General features: G+C 37.1%; 1 long non-coding RNA gene across 3 annotated transcripts in view; it reads left to right on the top strand.

Moving 5' to 3' along the window:
* The first annotated feature begins 573 nt into the window (after positions 1 to 573).
* LOC310724276 overlaps positions 574 to 20437 on the top strand; it is a 28366-nt gene continuing 8502 nt past the window's right edge. For 2 of the 3 annotated variants that reach the window (XR_014533019.1, XR_014533020.1), the window contains exon 1: positions 17444 to 17595. This is a non-coding gene — a long non-coding RNA (uncharacterized lncRNA). Of the gene's footprint in view, positions 1106 to 17443; positions 17596 to 20437 lie in introns of those variants that run through there. The other variant, XR_014533018.1, reaches the window with a different exon arrangement.

Genomic DNA, 20437 nt, shown 5'->3' with positions numbered 1-20437 from the left:
TAACAGTCAAAAACCAATGCTCAGTGGTTTAAAAAAAGCAGATGAACCATGAATTATGAATGATTGCCTTTACAGTAAGGGTGTGTTAGCCTAACATGTGCCACTGTTGTCCCATAATGCTGGTAAACAGTGGTGTGTGTGTGTGTGTGTGTGTGTGTGTGTGTGTGTGTGTGTGTGTGTGTGTGTGTGTGTGAGATGATATTCTGGCAGGCACACACACACACACACACACACACACACACACACACACACACACACACACACACACACACACACACACACACACACGAATGTATAAAACATATGAAACTCATACTTATTCCTTATTTGTCACTGTTTATTTTCACACATGCACTGTGTCACACATGCTTGCCATTTTCCTCCTTATGACATCATGGCCACTAAATTAACAGACTAGGGTGGGCAAGACTGAAGGCAGAAATAAAGAATGTGCAAGGTAATGATATTCTGTTGAAAAGAAACTCAACAAGCAATAATTACACTCCTCCTATAAAAACGAAGTGCATGAGAAGCCGAGAAGGTCCTCATTTAAAGCAGATCACTAGTGTAAGTATGTGCTGAAGGTCACTCCTATGTATTTAGTTATCTGTGCCTATACATTTTTTTCTGTAAGTTTTTATGCTGTATCTGAGGAGGCATCTAGATCATCAAAGCTAGATCGCCATCATCAAAGCTAGATTGCCATTAGCACTGCATTATTGCTTCCTATCTCAATGACACCTTCAAGACTCGAAGTACATATTTTGAACTTTTCAACTGGAAAAGTAAACACAGTGAACCTTAAACACTCATTAAAATTAGTCTCATGCTCCTTAAGAATTATTTATCATCTTAAATGAGAATTTATTTATTATCGTAAATGGAGCTATGGCTTCAGCATTTGTACCAGAAACTAGTGCAGGTAATTAGTGAATTTCTGCAAAAAATTAGAGGTAGAAATCCAGCGTGGGTAAGCAGGGAAAGGCAGCCGTGGTTTAGGCAGACATAGCAGGATGTTGTTTCATGCACAGCTGTCGGCAGGAATGTTAGGCAAGACAGCGAGAGATGCCTGGAATATTGCACTCCTGTCTGAACACCAGAGCAGGTAGAGTGGACACACACACACACACACACACACACACACACACACACACACACACACACACACACACACACACACACACACACACACACACAGCTGCCTTAGTATTCATGTAAGGTTGTTCTATTAACATTAATATGGATATGTACAAATGAATGCATTCAAACTTTCTGGTTCTTTAATTTTTTTTTTTACTTTTTTCAAATAAATAAATTATTAAAAATTAAAAATAAGTCACATGCTCTGATCCTTCTGGGAATATTTGTTATAACAACTTGCCCCACCCCCACACATACACTCATACACACATGCACACACATACAGACAAAACCACTATAAAATCCTTTCTGAGGAAGATCTATCCAAATTGAATGTCTGTATATTTATCCGTGTGTGTGTAGCTGTTTGTATATTTATGTGGGTTTTTTACACATGCAACACTTTTCATAGGTGTATTTGTGAATATGAGATTGCTTATTTTTGTGTGTGTCCATGTTTAGTGCTCCATTCGTAGTGCCTTGCAAAGTGGCCAGTTGCAAGTTTGTAATATAAATTTCCTGCCTCAGGAAATTTGACATGCAAAGTGAAAGGAAAACAAAACATGTAAGACTCCATAAATGTGTGCCTGTTGATTGCTTTTTCAAAGCATGTAAAGCTATTTTAACTGCAGGCTTACAGATACCAGTCCTGTGTGGTTATGGGCAATGTTCTACAATAGTGAACGTCAAACATTCAGTACAGTGTTTATGATAAAACTAAGTACTGTGTCTGTATATTAATGGACCTAAAGTTGCATACTACTATTGGACATTTAGTTGGTCCCCATGAAGAAGTAAAAAAAATTTAAATCGTTTAATTTCTGAGGTAAAGGTAAAAGTTAGGGTTGAGGTAGCATTGCATTGATCGACAGCGTTAATATGTCAATGGAAGAAGAGCCAGACAAACCTGTATGTATGTATGTGTGTGTGTGTGTGTGTGTGTGTGTGTGTGTGTGTGTGTGTGTGTGTGTGTGTGTTTGTGTGTGTGTGTGTGTGTGTGTGTGTGTGTGTGTGTGTGTGTGTGTGTGTGTGTGTGTGTATCAACTCCTGACTCCTCTTTCTTGCTTTTCTTTTCCACATGATTTGAAAACACCTCAGACTGACCAGTTCTCAGCAGTGGAGACAGTTTGGCCAGTGGACGGAAAAGTTCACACAGTCAGCAACTGTGCAAACAAATAGCTGATATTTTTGGATGATTTGTGTGTATGTGTGCATTTCAGCTTGAGGTTTAGAGGGTGGCTTCAAAATGAGTAGGCATATGTTTGAGTAATGTATATTGTGTACATATGTATTGTGTGTGTGTGTGTGTGTGTGTGTGTGTGTGTGTGTGTGTGAGAGAGAGAGAGAGAGAGAGAGAGAGAGAGAGAGAGAGAGAGAGAGAAAGAAAACTGCATAAACGAGAGAGTCAGTAGTGATTTGTTAAGAAAAATATGTGTGAATGGTGGAGAGGAATGTAGCAGTGTACCAAAGCACTGATACAACACTCATTCGTATTTGCGCCAACAGTCCACAGACTTTAAAAATACAAAAATTAAGAAACCACATCAAAAAGATTTTTCTATTAGTTCACAACTAAGTGTAGTTCATAAATTCACACAAGGAAATTAATTCAAGTTCTCCTGTGATCCTTGCTAGATGTGATAAATAAGGCAATAACACAATCTGTCCAAGCAAAAGGGGAAGAGGGTCTCCAGCACCATGACCAGCTTGGCAGGTCGTTCGATAGCTAAAATTTGGTCTGTGTAATTTGGATGTCGATCTGGCTGCTTAACTGCTAGAAAAATAGCTTACCTTTGTCACAAATAAGCGATATTGATAATAATCAGAGACTAGATTAGCATTTTGTCATTTCCTCAGCAATTTATTCACCTAATAATAAACAATATGGAAGATTTTGTTCATTATTAAGATACGCTAAATTAGCAAGCAGCCTGGAAAACCATCCCTTTTAACTGGAAACAAACCTGTTAACATATACCATAACAATGTTTGCTCTGTTTTAGTCTTATCTTCCACTACCTGCTGAAAACAAGCTGATGCTTGAGCTGCAGATCGTTATTGGGTTATTTCTTAGATTATTTACTTCTATTCTATTTTAATCTCCTTATTGTTGTTGTTTTTTCTTTATTTTGCATTGTTGCCGGTTATTTAGAAACTGGTTCCACTATCAGTACTTTTCAGCTGCCAAATACTGGACTACCAGTTTTTTCAGTTAGGATTGTGTTTATGCAGCTGTTCTGACCAGGCTGGATTTTAAAAGGTAATTTTGATCTTACTTTAACTGAGCTTAGCCCACAAGTCTCAAAAGTATTTCAAAAGTTATATCACAAACTGCTTTTAGGCATAACACTTGTTGATTTTTTAAGATTTGTTAAGATGAATTTTCCAACCCAGCCATTCGGGTTGTACAAGCCAGTGCACTCTTAGTGCCCAAGCCTGGATAAATGTGGAGGGTTTCGTTAGGAAGGGCATCCAGCGTAAAACATCAAATACGGTTGAGGCCCGGGTTACCAACGACTGCCACAAGTATCCCTAGCCAACAGGGTACTGGTGGAAATTGGGCTACTGTTGGCTAAAGGAGGAGAAGGAGAGGAGGAAGAAGACAACAGAGACGGCAGGAAAAGAAGTGTAGGAGAGTAGAGGTTTGCGTTGGTACTTTAAATGTTGGTACTATGACTGGTAAAGGGAGAGAGGTAGCTGATATGATGGAGAGGAGTAAGGTGGATATGTTATGTGTTCAGAAGACCAAGTGGAAAGGGAGTAAGGCCAGGAGGAGCTGTATGAAAAGTTGGACACTAAGAAAGGAGAAAAGCATTTGTACCGATTGGCCAGGCAGAGGGGCCGAGCTGGGAAGGATGTGCTGCAAGTAAGAGTAATAAAGAATGGAGATGGAAATGTCTAGTTTGACTCATTAGTTGACTAGTGAGGAGAGTGTGTTTAAAAGATGGTGGAAGTATTTTAAACAGCTGATGAATGAGGAAATGAGATGGTTTGGACATGTGCAGAAGAAGGACACGGGGTATATCTGTAGGAGAACGCTGAGGATGGAGCCACCAGGAAGGGGGAAAAGAGGAAGATCAAGGAGGAGGTTTATGGATGTGGTGAGGGAAGACATGCAGGTAGTTGGGTTGAAAGAGGCAGATGTACAGGACGGGGGGGGGGGGGGGGGGGTATGGAGACAGATCCACTGTGGCGACCCCTAATAGGAGAAGCCAAAAGAATAAGAAGATAATATGAATTTTCATATTAAATTGATTTCAGTCAGTCATCCAGAAGTTTAGGGGTAGATTTGTTTAAGTTTATAGATTTATTTATTCAAACACTACAGCAGTCATCACTGAGATCACATCCTGAACCTCCCTATTGTTTGTTTAGGGAGCTCTACTATACCAGCCTATGACAGAAAAGCTAGAGCCTTTGGCAGTAAAATGGAGAATTAGGGGCGAAACAGAAGTCTAAATAAAAAAGCAACCACTGACACAGCCTTGTGTGTCTCTTCTCATTCTCAAGAACATCGGAACCACTGCATTCATCAGCAAAGCCAGTGTGTTTTTTTGCCTCTGAGCTGGATCATCTGTTTGGTGTCTTGTGGTTTACCACAACTTTGCAGAATTAACTTGATTAATGGCAGAAATATTCAGCACAGTGTTTGCCACAGTGCCATATTGTACCAATTTCCACATCATGCTGAGCCCTAGGATTTTTTTTTTTTTAATAACTTCCAAATGTTAGACAATTCTGCAGTTTTCCTTTATATATTAACCTATATGATTAATTAATGCAAAAAATACACATTGCATTGCACAATGTGTATTTATATACTAATGTATATCTAAAAATGTCATGTTTTTCTGTATCTAATGAATCTAAGAAAAGACTTCTGAAAGACACAAAAGAACACTGGCCAAAATCTGAACTTCCTCTTACATTCCTGTTCGCTATCTGTCTGCCTGTTCTCTTTGATTTGCCTCTCTGCCTGTCTCTTTCCCCATTTTTTTGTCTGATCTCCCCCTCTAATCATGGAGAGCTGAGTGCAGCATGGATCATGTAACGGAACACATCTATCACTTAGGCTGTATTTGTCCAGGCCCCAGCCCAGAACAGGGTGTGGAAGAGAAGGAGGTAGACAGTGAGAAAAGGAGCAGGAGAGAGGAAAGGAGGGGAAAAATTAAGAAGGGGGAGAAATGTGAACAGGAACGTCTTTGTAAGGTTCCTGGGCATTCCGTGCCCCCATCGCTGTGACATGAAGTCGTATCACAATGGGGCTCCTTTCAGGAGGCAAGAGTCAGGCAAGGGAACATGGAGGGGGAAATCAGTTCTTATACAGCTCTTCAGTCCCACATTAAATTCACTGTCATAGCCTCCACATGGGAGCCATACACCTTCTCCTGTACCGACACACCACCCCAACACCACTCATCCCGACTGTTTTTACATTCCGTAAAAATCAGCCGGCCGTGACTCTTTAAACGTTTCTGATTTAAGGAGGTGTCCAAATGTGGGTTAGCAGCAACGAAATGTTTCTTGGAAACTCTGAGTTAGTTATGCAAGTTGTGCAGTTTCCAATCATTTACTTTACAAGCCATATACACTTGCATGTGCGTGATTTATGCCATCATTCTTGGGATAATATGTAGGTGATGGATCAAGAGATCATAATCACACTTTTTTTTATGACTTTTGTAAGTATGGCTCACGTATTTAGTTCATTATCTGTGACTTGAGCAGCAAATAAGAATACTGTATGTAGGAGTAAATAAAATTCAGATTAAGGTTTGGGCTGCTTGTACTTTGCAGAAGAAGACAGATCACATGTCAAAATCGCATCTAGCTAAAACATGCTGGTTAATCACATTTAATTGTTTAATGATTAGTATTTAATAACATTTATTTAATAACAAAATGCAGCAGAGAATCTGATATTGCTTCCCAAAATGTTAAACTAGGATATAAAATATATTGTATTGATGTAGTTTTCTTGCTCACTGGCAAAGCAATTGTGGTTAATCAGTTAATCAGTTTGTCTAGGCAGAATCAGGACCTGGAAAATTTGCATCAATTTAGCTTTTTGTGGGAAGGACATACTGTCCTGAAAACAGTCAGTGGTTTTTATCATGAGCTCATAAGTACAGTGTGTTCTGTAGGTGTGTAAATGCGTGATAGTTAAACATTTGCATGATATTCAAAGTTTTTTTTGTCTATCTCTTTGCTTATTTGTACTGTAAAGTTAACATGTTGTAACCACACAACCCTGATAACTCTACGAAATATGACTGCAGTGCTTCAAACTGTATGTTAACATTCAAAAATCCACTATGTGGCCTGTCTGGGCATGGAAAAATGAAAATCCTGCAGTTTAAACCTCTTGGTGGAAAAACATAAGCCTGAAAATAAACCTAAGCAGACCATGGGCATGAGTGAGTGGGACAGAAAGTGAAAGAGCATACATCTAAGAGGTGCACTTAATATAAAAAAAATTTAGCAATGGAGAAGAGAGAAAGACAAAAAACAGAATGAACAAATGCAAAATAGGATGTGGGGAGGAGTTAAAACACCAGTACTGAACTAGGCTTGTTTGATTAATGGGACATTTTCCCTCTGCGTTTTTTGGCCATAGATTTAATTAAAGGGACCTCCTAGTGAGAGGGAAGATTTTATAACCAGACAGACAGGGTGGCTGAGGATAAGACAGGAGACAAAAAGGCAGAGATAATCAGTCTATGACAGAAATGTAAATATAGCAGAGCTTACAATGGAATATGCATAAATACACTGCCTGTCCCATGTGAATTAATCATTTTCTAAATATTACTCGGGGCGACTCCATTTGCCAGTAACTGCATGATATATATAACACAGAAGTCCCTCCAGGTAATATGTCATTGTAATGATTCATTTTGGAACATTGTAAAAATGTCTAATACAAAATATGGACTCTACAGTGAGGTCTAGAAATATGAGAGCGCTAGTGAAATTCCTTCTATTTTACATCTATTAAAAAAATGAATTTCATTACAAATTATATAATTGGTAACAACTAGATTGTCTTTTAAATATTTACAGGAATTTCAGAGTTTATAAGTATCCTATTTGCTTTTATGATGGTAAACTCAAGGTGGCAGATGAAGAAAAACCCTATAATTAATTTAGGAACAATTCACATTTCAGATATTAAATACTTACTTTTAAATAAAAGTAAATGTGTGCTTCTATGTTTCCATTGAAATTCTCCGAATAATTTCTCTATTCTAAGCTTTACCCTCTCTACATTTACCTTTGTCTTGCATACTTTATCTACACTGCTGCTCATGTTGTATCACAGTGGAAAGTGTTTTCTCCCTTTTTTTTATACATTAGCTCATAGATGGCTCACAAATGGTTAGTGTCACTTTTGGATAGTAAGGATTTAAAATTTCTTATAATATAGAAAAAAGATTTTCTTTACTTCACTCAGGACTAACAAATTATATAAATAGTGTACAATAGGGCTTGGCACCAGGATAATATTAAGCTTAAAATAAATTTCTGTCTTGTCTTGCCTTTGCGCTGTATAGGAAATAATTCTGTGGCACACATATTCACACCATATCTTGCAAAGTATATGTGACTAGGTTTGGCACACTTGCTTGCAATGATAGAGAAATGGTTTAATGCTAGAAAGACAGAATACACACATTAGCAATCTCCAAAGCAAACAGCAATCGTTGGAACACAGAGAAATGAGATGGTCTTATAGGGCCACGTGTTTCCATTTTTCATTAAAACCTCTTGGAGGGAAAGTACAGTCACTGGCATGCTTCTTACAGTAGTAATATAAAATCTTTCCATGGGGCTGAACAATAGGTACAAGCAAGGGAAAAAAATTGATAACTCAAAAAAAAAAAGAGAGACAAGGAGATAATATGGCATACTGAAAGAAAGGCCTTGGGTAGGAATCGAAGCAGGAGACAAAGAAAAAATATAATTTCTGCAGTTGGCAATGACCACTGGGTAACTTGAGCGTGCATAGATCTGAGAGGCCATAGTGGTAAAATCTCAAGCTATTCTTTTTTTTTCTCACCTGCATGATTCATAGCTTTCTCAATCTTTTCATCTTGTTTTCTTTCTTCTCTCTCCATCCCTTTTTCTTTTTTACAGTTCTGGCTCAGTAAGCATTCCTTTGAGACAGCAGAGCTGTAGAGCAGAGAGAAGTGGATTCAAGGAAAGCAGAGAGATAAGTGCAAGAATCACAGAGAGATTCAAATGTTTGAAGAGATTTAAAAAATAATTATAGATGCTGATAGGATCTCTGAATTAAGTAAATTCCAACACCTTAAAGACAAATGTGAAGAAAAATGTCTATTTAAGAAAACAAACTGCTTCTGTAAACATAAAGACTATTCTGTGTTTATCGCAGTACACTTATTTGCAATATGCTGATACTAAATAATATAAATAAAATATCCTTCGAGGACACTTCATGATTTTTCTTTCATTATTCTTCTTTCCTCATTAACGGTATTTAAAATCACTTTAGAAACATCAATGAATGGGCAGTTTGCAATTTTTAAAGCACTCTACCTCCTGAGAGGCAGGCTGCAATGGCAGTAAAAACACTTGCATACCCCGACTTCCCCAGTGACCCCATAAACACTACATTTCTCATGGGTTTGGCTTGTAGGGAAACAAGGCAGAGCTGAGCAGTTCTGATTTGGCTGGATGTGGAGGTGGAAATAAATTTAGGCACAGAAAGATTGAGTGGATGGCATTATTACATGTAAACCATATGACACATGCGTGTACGCCCACCTTCTACAGCTGGAAATATACCGCTGCTCTGCTTTGAAGTTTGGAGGTCGTGTACTTGCGCTCCAAAAATAAACGCATGAACAGTTGCTTATAACTCCAGAGACATGTGCAGCCATGAGCCTGCTTGTCAATCTTCAAACTCTCTTCACACAGAGAACTTAATATAGAGAACACATGGCATCCTGGGATATCACAGAATTGCACTCAGGAAGAAGGCATGTAGCAACAGCAAAGCAATTAACATGACCGGCCTCTCTTTGAACCGACTAGGGTGTTAAGATATATAATAATTATAAAACTCCTAGAAGTTCATTGTTACTCTTTGAAGAAATTGTTTTCTTACAAATTGGTCTTAAGGAGTGTTAAGTTCTCTGGTGAAATTATTTAGTTGTTTTCAGTTATTGTCTCCACCCCTGTCATTTGTCATTCTCACTATAAATATCTGGGATTACTATCTGTATTGGTACAGGGCTAATTATCTTATAACAATAGCACAAACACTGTAGCTGTTTTTGTTGTTCTTTAGATGTTTTGTTTTTAATACTTATATCTCTCGGATGTTTAGGTGGTTTTAAGAATGCTTTGAACTTTAATTCTCTTGTGTGATTCATGTGCCTACATAATTATGTGCAATTATAATTTACAGTGATTGACATAGTGAACCAGGGCAGAGACCGTTTCGAGTTTTTCTTGCTCTTTCTGTCACGTGGGTTTTCTCCAAAATCCCATGTTTCCTCCAACCTCCCAAAAACATAAGTATATTGGTAAATCCACATCACCTCCAGATATTTGAATAGTTTAAATGTGTGTGCGCGTAACCATAACCCTAACCCTGACCCCAGACATTTGTAAGCATGCGGCGGTATTACTATGGGTGACTATGTATGCTTGCATAAGCAAATTAAAAAGCAAGGACTTCTGCTGTCAACGTGTTTTCTCCTTGAACAGCTGATGGGGTAAAAGGATAGTAGGATAGTAGGTAAAGAAGGATAAAAGAAATGGACTCTTTTGAGCACAAGTAGTGATCAGATGGAATAATCCGAATCACACACCTGAAAAGAGCTACAGCTCATAAAATCAAAATCATACCGAATGGATTTAAATTTATGTGCCGGGAAAAGATATATAGTTAAATACCAATTACATACAATAGGGAGACAAATAAGAGAAATGCATCGCGGGAGACACAATGGCAAAACTGTCACATCAAACATCTTAAAAATATTTTTTTTTTGCTCATTTGCCCAAAGTTTAATACATTGCTGTTAGTCAATGTCTTACTCCAACACATAATTTCTGTTTGAAGACTAGAAATTTAAAAAACATGCTTTTGTGAGAAAAAAACATTGCAATAAAAACTAATGATAATATTGATAATATTGTCAGAGAAATAATTGGCCAGAACCTTGTCCAACTAAATAAAGTCCAACAAAAATGTCATCTCATTAATCCAGTTTCATTTTTGACCTTCATTAAAATTCAAACTAGATGTAATTCTAATTTTCGCTAATTAGCTCATATTTTTATTAATTAGCTACAAAAGTAGTGGAAAACCTTTGACCCGCTGTTTACTTTATGTCTGCACTGCTGTTCATTTGTCATGAGTCCAAGTGTGTTGAGGACACTGGGAACGCTGTGATCGTCCTTCCGTTAACCAGCATAGAATGATATGCTGTTGAATGGAGGTGGCATAAATGAGCATGTATATGTTAGTTAGATGTACTGCAGGTAAAAGTCGACAGCTTGTTTCATGTGTCAGACCTTGCAGATGCTGTCGATAATGAAGCATCATTACAGAAGTGAGAGAGAGAGATAGAGAGAGAAACAAAGAGATAGCGGGAGAGAGAGAGAGAGAGAGAGAGAGAGAGAGAGAGAGAGAGAGAGAGAGTGAGAGTGAGAGAGAGAGAGAGAGAGAGAGAGAGAGAGAGAGAGAGAGAAAGAGAGAGTGTTTGTGTGTGTGTGTGTGTGTGTGTGTGTGTGTGTGTGTGTGTGTGTGTGTGTGTGTGTGTGTGTGTGTGTGTGTGTGTGTGTGTGTGTGTGTGTGTGTGTAATAGTAAACCACAGAACCTATGAAGAGCAAAGAATAGGCGATGGGGGGAATTAGGGAGTATGCTGTATGGGACATGAAGAATCATCATGCCTCATGTCTTTAGTGAAGTGATTCAGCAGTGAGATACTGTGCACTAATGAGGGCTTGTTATCACACCTGACTGTGTTTGTGTGCAGTCTGCCAAACACATCAACCAGCCATTTTTCTATGTTTTTCTCTCTTCTGATTTTCTGCTATTACGTTTGCTATCTATTTCTGTTTCTATATTTATGTCTAAAATAGTGAATATAGCAAACCTATTAGGACAAAAAAAAAATGTAACATTGCGGCTGGGGTCTGTAAAAATTTTTTTCTTGACAATAACTGATCAAATAACTTTCCTCTAGAATTAAAAGGTGTATAATACTGGTCCTGGAAATAGCATGGCCATCATATACCTCCTAGTCATACTGCGTTCTGGTTCTTGTCTGTTAAGTTTTGGATGTTTTCTCTGTGTCTTAGTGGGTTTACATTTGTTCTCCAGTAAAACCTATCAACCTCCCAAAAACATTGACTGTCCAGTATAAATTAGTCCTAGGAGCATGTGTGTATGGTGCCCTGTGATGGAAAGTTGTACACTTAGTATTCATTGCAAGCCTGATTGGGATAAAGGGGTGACTGAAAAAATAAATAAATAAAAACTATTCAGAATTAGAATTAGTCATTTGGGTTTAGATTAACTTATTTACCTATTTATTCAGAAATAAAGTGACAGGTAAAGTACAGATACACAAAAACCAGACTCCAAGAAGAAGGATTTCTTGTTTTCTTTTGTGGTTAAAATATGGTCTTAGTCGGGAAATACCAAAAAGAATTTTTAACAAAGAGGATTTAAAAATCATGCAGCACTGACAGATTAAAATGTAGCATCATCTGTTACTGTGTTTTTGCGTTTACTCCTGACCACAGAACTAACAACTGAATAGGAACAGAAAAAAAAGTAAGAACACACTTTTGGACTCTTGTATATTGTACAATAATAAAAACCCCTCAACCATTTCTGCTTCTTAACCTTTCTCTTATTTTTAAATAAATTTTTCTTACAAAATAACATTTTTAAATTCAAAACCTTGGGAACTTACAGATGAAACCGAATATATGATTCTGAGGCTGAAATCGCACTTCAGAAAAAATAAACATGTGATCCTTTTATGTAAATGCAGAAATTTTTAAACACTGAGAGTAGGAGTGATGTTGATATTAACATCCTGTTTTTTTTTTCTCTCTTTCATTTGCAAAACATTTCAGTCATAAGTGAACAGGGCAGATACAATTTATTCAACCTGCCTTTCTACGGAAAGTAAAAAGGAAACAATCTGTGAAACATAAATGGAAACAGTCCCTGAGGAACACACACACATGCTCAGTCTCTGTTCTCTCTTTCTCTGCATCTTACACTGAGCATTATCAGGAAAGCTATGCAGATGAAAGGTAGATTGAAGGTAATACAGAAACCCCAAAATTGCAAAGCGTGATTTTATCCACCAAATATTGAGTGTAGGAGTTTAAAACTTTACAAACTGGAGACATTTCAGGCATAAAACAAACAAGAGTTATATTAGATGTAAAACTTATGATTAGTGATCACAATAATGAAACATGTATTGTGATGACAGGGTAAATATCCCTCATTGCTCATGGATGCCATTTCTAACTCTTCATATTATTTAGCAGCATGATATCAGACCCACCTCTAGCACTTTATAATGTGTGTGTGTGTACTTCTGTGGTTCTGGGAGAGTGTCCAGGCTCAGTAAGGCCCAGAAGGTACTGGGCCGTCTTGCTGTCTCGGAATGCGGAAATCCCATGAGGAAGGGATCAGCAGTTTGGGCCATGCTGAAATCAGAGCCGAGGCCTCACTTTGCATGGAACCCACTCAAGCATGTGCAATCGTCTAACCTGCCATCACTCCCGTAACCTGCCTGAATCACATCTTTTATTTAGTAATTAGCAGCAGTGCTGTTTTCTATCAGTACTGGCATCTCAGGGTTTTTTCCCATGCTGAGGCTCCAGTGAGGGGGCAGCACTGAACTTTGGATCCTGTAGGCCATCACACTGAAGGCTGTCTGTGCTAGATGGCAATCTGTCCTGCTGTCTCTCAGTTTTAGCCAACTGAGGGTCTTAACTTACACTCTTTTATAATGACATCAACCACAACAGTGAAATGCATAGTTGTTGATTGAGTAGCATTCACATAAAGATTACCATCATATATTTTATAGTTAGAGCTCTTAATATACGTAATATTTGGCAAGACTCTCCTCTCATTCTGGAAGCTGTCAATAGCACATTTGTGCTGACGAGAAACTCTGGTGTCTGAAGCTGTGCCAGACTGTCTGTCGTGTTATCTGTCAATTCAGAAAGCTTCCTTTCTTGCAAAGTGTCCAGGTGTTCTGGTCAAGATGCGTGTTTTTTCCTACAGCTTTCATATCTCCTTAGAGATATTTTGTTTGTTTGGGTTTTATGTTTTGAAATAGACAGCTACAGGTTCCAGTTTCCAAGAAAAACACCATCTTTGAATGTGTTCAGGTCACTGTAAACATTTCATGCTAATCATTTCCTCAGAAGACTTCAATAAATGTAGTCAATACTTGCAATACTTGTTGTCATGATTTTTATTTAAGAATATAAAAATAAAATACTAAAGGTATACTTCAAATAATTTTTAAGTAGGGAAAACAGCGTTTATTCTTAACCTTGCTTATAAAATCACTGTAAAAACTGATCTATTAAAATTGTCTCATTTCCCAGGTGGTAATTGCTGGTTTGATGAAGGTATAATAACTTTTTACAAGTTGAAAATATTATTGTCTTTCTAAGGAAAATCAGACAGTACAGGTCTTTAGCCTTATGTAACCATATGTAATCCTTAAGCATTTGTACAATGAAGTGCATAACTTTGAGGTGCACAAATAATTTTGAACCTATGAAAATTAAAAACCCTGTTAAAAAGGTAGCAATTCTTAAATGATGAATCCAATTAAAACTAAATGTATTTAAACTATTTGAATTAAAGCTAAAAGTCTAAAAGATCAGAAATCAGAAATTACTTTGGGGTGTAACGCATATGTCATACTAACACAAGTAAGATAATCCAGTTATTCCATAAAACATGCGGTAATTTTATGGTGAGAATATGTTTGCCATCACTTAGTTGTAAATATTTCACATTAACAAATGACTGAATCTCACGTTTCCTGTGTGTTATAAGGAAATGGCCCAGGATTTGCCTTTGTTCTGTATCTGTGGAAATGTAGATGCGAGTGAGGACTAATTTTATCCTGCACATGCACACACTAATCTGAGAATGCCTGATTGGTTCGTTAGTGCTTATTTTCATGTGCCGCTTTTCTTCTTAGTTTGTGTGAACAAGTTGAAATCCCATATCTTCAAACAATGTGGTATTTTAGAAAATTGCTCTTTTTACTTTTTTTGGGTGCAGATACGATCTGACAAGTCAACATCCTGCCTCCGATCTTGCTGTTTACTTCTCCTGGTGGTTAGGGGGAAAATGCCTAGCAGCATGACAGGGTATCATGCAGGACATGCTCTGCAGTGGCTCTCTGAATAGACTGCCTGGGTGGCCTAAAGTCTAAATTACGCAGTCTGGTTAGCTGTGGAAGACTTCCTTCACACACACCCTCTTGCCCAAGGGAATGAGGTGAAAAACCCCAGAGCAACCATTTCACTGGACCCAATGTAACCACAAGGACTAATACTAAAAGAGTGGTGATGCAGATCTCAAAAGACATGAGAAACTCATAAACAAGGCATAACATCAGACTCAAGTTATTTACTGTAATATTATAAAGTCAACATATTGTACATACACTGGGTGTGGTGTTACAGGAAAATTATCCAAAACAGGGTGGTATAATGCTGTTTCCTCCCTAAAGTTGCCAAGTTCTTATTCAACATCATGACCAACAAATGTTTTATTCCTCTTTTTCCACCAAATATTACATACTCATTAAACGATCTTTCATTTTTTTTTTTATCCGATTAATGATATAAAATGTCTGCAAAAAACAAATTAGTAGACTTTCATTATATCATTTATAAGCAGTCCCTCAAAAGCCTTTCCATTTTCCCATTTCATTTTCCACTTCTCTGCAATTTAATAACACTAAATGAGCAAAGCTTTTCATGATATTGAGAAACCAAAACTTTCCACATTCCTGTGTCAGAAATCACATTACCGTGGAGAAAAATGCGAACACCAAAGACCGACTCCACAAATGTGAAACAAATGTTAAGTAAAAATCTCCTTACTAAAACCTTGACTAACTGCACTACTTTCAGAGCTGCAGCATTGTAGAAAATGCTACACCAAACAACTCAGGTTTAAGCTACCCAATATGGGTATGTATATGAGTGACTATGGACCAGCCAATGGTCCTAGTAGTTTCTAAGACCAATCGGTATAAATCCTTTCCTCCTTTCTTAGAGTCCAACTTCTCATACAGCGCCTCATATACCATGAGGAGGGGAATCTAGCATGGTCCACTCCCAGACAAGTGGTGCGGAGATTGTGTTATTTACTTTATTTTTATCCTTATATTCTATTTATATTTTTTATTTTGCTTACATGTTGGACAGTTGTAAAAAGTATTCCACTATATGTCATACTCTCTATGAATGTGTATGTGACAAATAAACATTTTTTATTTGAATTTGAACAGTGACAGTGCACGAGTGCGGAGTGTGAGGCGGAAACTAAACAAACAAAAAGCCCTGTACTGAAAAATATTTGTACGAGTGTACCATTCTGTAATAGGTGTGCCCCTTATATATACAGTATATACTCAATCTGATTTTTTTCACTTTACATTTCTTGGTGTGTGTGTGTGTGTGTGTGTGTGTGTGTGTGTGTGTGTGTGTGTGTGTGTGTGTTGTGTGTGTGTGTGTGTGTGCTGTCACTTCAAATGGGATTTGTAAAATTGTTTCCAGTAAAGAAAGATTAGGAATGCAAATACTTAAACCCAAGCAGTGGAATTCAGGCTTCTTTCTTCACACCTTACACCTCTCTTATTATCTTACCACATCAGTCTCTAAAACAGTCACTGTTTGTAAATCCCTTTTAATTTTAGAGTTTTGAAAAGTGAGTCAGACAGTCAGTCAGTCAAAAAGTAAATTAAAAAGACTGTGTTAAATAGATTATAAATAATTTTTGATTCACTCATTTAATAATTAGTCATTGTCCCCTCAGGAAAGTAACCATATTTCATTCATTATTTTTTATATTTTTTATTGAGCACCAGAGAAGTCCGTAGGACATAAACACAGATTAGTGTCTTACACTAGACTCTTCGACTTTAAAAGAAAAGTTGAATAGCTCCATATAATGACAGCTGAAAAAATGCATTTTTGTTAATGCATACAAAGCATATCCATACCGATGCAAATCTAATTACTCTATCTTATTCAGAATTCCTGTTCTGAACAATTACATTTTAAATTGAAATATGAATAATCAAATGCTAATTTTGCTAATGTTATTCAATTAGACAATAGGAGCTCAGAGAATAAACCACAGCCTATTAAATATTTTGTCTAATGCACGGTAAGGAAAAGTGGAGAATAGCATCAGTAGCACTATGGAATGCATACACTATATGGATAAAAAAGTTTGTAGACACTTGATAATATTTGAATGTGCTTATCGAACATCCCAATCCATATTGAGTACCTTTTTGCAGTTATAATAACCTCTACTCTTCTGGGAAGATGTACCATGAGATTTTGGAGTGTGGTTGTGGCGATTTGTCCTCATTTACATAGGCATTATAAAGTCAGTTAAGGATGTAGGATGAGGAGGCCTTCCAAAGGTGTTCTTCCAAAGGTGTTCAGTAGAGTTGAGGTCAGAGCGCTTCATGAAGCTTGCTTTGTGCACATGGGCATGGGCATGCTGAAACTGGTTTGGGTCATCTACTCCCAGTGAAGGGAGAATTTAAATTTTACCTCGTTCAAAGTTTGGAGGAAGAGCCACATATGACTGGAAAGGTCATCTATCCCAATACTTTATTTCATATACTATATATTAGTGGTAAACACAATTAAAAAAACTCCCAACGAAGATCTCCAGATAAATCTAATACTATTCCAATGATAGAGCTCTCTAGATACTGAGATTATTAAACCTCAGCAGATCAGAAATCTATTTCCATATTTTCTATTTGTAATCACAGTTAGAAGGACTGTTGTGGCAATGTACATGTTAAAATGTATAGGTAATAAAATGCATTTGAATTGAGGGTACAATTGTGGACACTTTTTTTGGCCAAGTAGGAAGCAGGAGAAAAGCCTCCTGAACACACACACACACACACACACACACACACACACACACACACACACACACACACACACACACACACACACACACACACACACACACAGTCTGCCAAACCCAGTGCCAGCTACTAATCAGACCACAGCATCCCTCACATAATCACACACAGCAGGTGCAGCCCAACACACTGGGGACTCTTTCTACTACTAAATGCATTACATCGTGCCATAGAGGATTCATTCATACAGCTCCACTGAAGAGGGATAATCTCATTGTACAGCTCCAGGTAGGCCAAACGGTGTTATTCATACTCAGAGCGGCAGCAAAATCATGTCACTGTTCTCTCTCTACGGGAAAACAGCAGCCTACAGTGAGCAGTCCTGACAGGCAAAAGAAATAACACTACATTTTAAATCAAATGTTGCATTTATATTTGCATTTACATTGAAACATTTGTAAGGAGCATACAATGAAATACAGAGTCAGACAAACATATTGGTTAGAGTTTATGTAAGGATTCAAAATGTCTAGAGATTAATTATAACTTTCAGAAATTTGACACTTAGGTTGCCCTTGCATTCAATGACACATTGATAAATACATTTTTGAGCTCTAATTATGAAAACAACCCTGCTAATAACTCCTAGAAGAAACCTTGAGAAGGTCTCCTTGACCTAGAGTTCACATGAAATAAACATGGCTGTTCATAGCATCTGCAGTTATCAAAGAAGCACTTTAAACCCTTAAATTTATTTATTGCTGTATATCATGATATTCTTTCAATCAATTAACAATTAACAGAAATATTAAATTTGTTAAATCTACATCATTGACTGTACAAGTCTCAGCTTTAAGTAGGAAAATATACCTTACTGATTACAGTTAGCTGGCTAGTGTGTTGCTAACAAATGCACGATTTACATGATTTATTCTCCTCTGTGTATTTCAAGCAGATAGAGGTAGAAAAAAAAAAAAAAAAAAAAAGGACTGTTTCTGATTTTTAAATACAGTGTCATATAACACCTTAACATATTAAGATTATTATATATTATATATTATTATTATATATATGTTATTTTACATTTTTAGTAACTGGTTCACTGGGAGCAGGTCTTATTGTAAAGTCTAATAACATCAGGGAGAAAAGACCGTCTGTATTGCTTAGAATGTAACAACGATTCATACAGGGGGTGAGAGTCGTTCGCCAGCAATGATGATAGTTTAGCTACATCCTTCTTTCTCCCACCTCCTGTACATTGTCCAGAGGATTCCCCAGGACTGAGCTGGCCTTCCTGATAGGCTTGTCCAGTCTCTTCCTGTTTGCAGTAGAGATGCAGCAGACCACACCATAGAAGATGGCTGTGGATGTTGGAGAAACCCTTAAAGGCTCTCTGTAGAACGCAACAATTTTTCGATCAGAAATATTTCCAAGTGCAAAAATTTAGACAGCTAAAAAGTAGATACCATTTGGGGATGGTGGCAGCTTAGTGGTAAAGGCATTGGACTTTGGATCCAAAGGTCATGAGTGTAAATCCCAACCATAACAATCTTCCACTCCTGGGCCCTGAGCAAGGCTCTTAACTGAAAGAGCTATTTTTTACATTGAAAATGTAAGTTGCTCTGAAAAGGGTGTCTGCCAAATATCATATGTGTAGATCTATTAATACAGTATTTGTAAACATATCTGTCTTTTATCACTGACTCAACACACACACACACACACACACACACACACACACACACACACACACACACACACACACACACACACACACACACACACACATTTAAATTAGTAATTAAGTTAATAGAAATTAAAAGGAATTTGTGATTGTTTTTTGTTGTTGTTTTTAAATGTGGTATAAAAAAGTTATTAAGTTTATTATTTGACACCAGCCAAATGTCCATACATGGTTAAATTTCTATATTAGATATAAGAGATATAGTACAGTCAGCTATTCTTATATTTTAGGGACATTTGGACAAATACACACACTGAAGAGTTGTTCGGCCATTGTTCGAAATAGGGGGAAGGGATGCATGGTTGGGGCCCACCTTTCCCAACTTTGCTGCTTTTTTTTGGAGGGGTGTGTGTTGGGGGTGCTGAGCAGGAAGAAGAGCAGGAAGAACAACATGGAGCAGAAGATAAGAGAGATTAATAAACAATAATCTTTTGGCAACAGGATGTATTTGGTTAATCAACATGTGTTACATTAAGGATTAAAATATCACAACATGAAAAATAAAGAAAAGGATCCCCAAGAAAATTAAAGCGCATGTTAAATAAAAAAATGCTGACCAAAGTTTCCAGTGAATTTGTGCTAAAATTCAAGTTAATAAAAAACCTATTGAAATTTTATCTTCCAAAATCAATTAAAACAGTTTGAATTAGATTTGGCATTAGAACTGTGGATTAATCATACAGGAAATAAATGCACAAATGCAGACTTCTCCAGAGCCTTTCTCTGAAACGAAGAATTTTTAGTGATTCATTAAGTCTGGAGCTAATGCAGCTCATGAAATAATTTCCTTGAACTGAACATGGTGTGCTGGATTAGAGAAAAACAAGAGCTGCATGTTCTTTCATACCACCTTGAATTGTAACTCATTATAATTATGTTTCTTTTTTGTATTCTGTACATTCATTAGAACACTAACCGTCTTACTGCCACCTCCTCGCTACAATTCACAATGTTTTTTTTTTATGTATGTCCTAAACTGATATTTCCTCTGAGTCTGGGTTCAGACTGAGACCAAGGACCAAAGAAGAACTGACATTTCTTTGAACATCGTGTAATGACTGATGTGATCAGTAACCACTTAATTCTTGCAGATAAGCCACAGAAATTGCTAATTAATGTTTAGAAAAAAAGACTTGCTGTCGCTCTTTCTGCCAAACATATACACAAGTAATGTTAGTAGAAAATTATTAATTAATAATTAATTTTGCTGACTTTGCTAAATGCTTTCTGCACCATGTACATTTCTCATTATTTGTCATTATTTTTGGACAGGTCCTAAAGTTGAGTGTATAATGGAAAGAGATTTAACAGTATATAACTGTTATTGCTCAAAACACAGAAAAGGGTGTGATATTGGCTTTATATTTAGACAAACCGATCCAATAA

The sequence above is a fragment of the Silurus aristotelis genome, assembly GCF_946808225.1.
Source record: "Silurus aristotelis genome assembly, chromosome: 3".
Classification (NCBI taxonomy): Eukaryota; Metazoa; Chordata; class Actinopteri; order Siluriformes; family Siluridae; genus Silurus; species Silurus aristotelis.
This window is presented reverse-complemented; position numbering and strand designations above follow the sequence as displayed.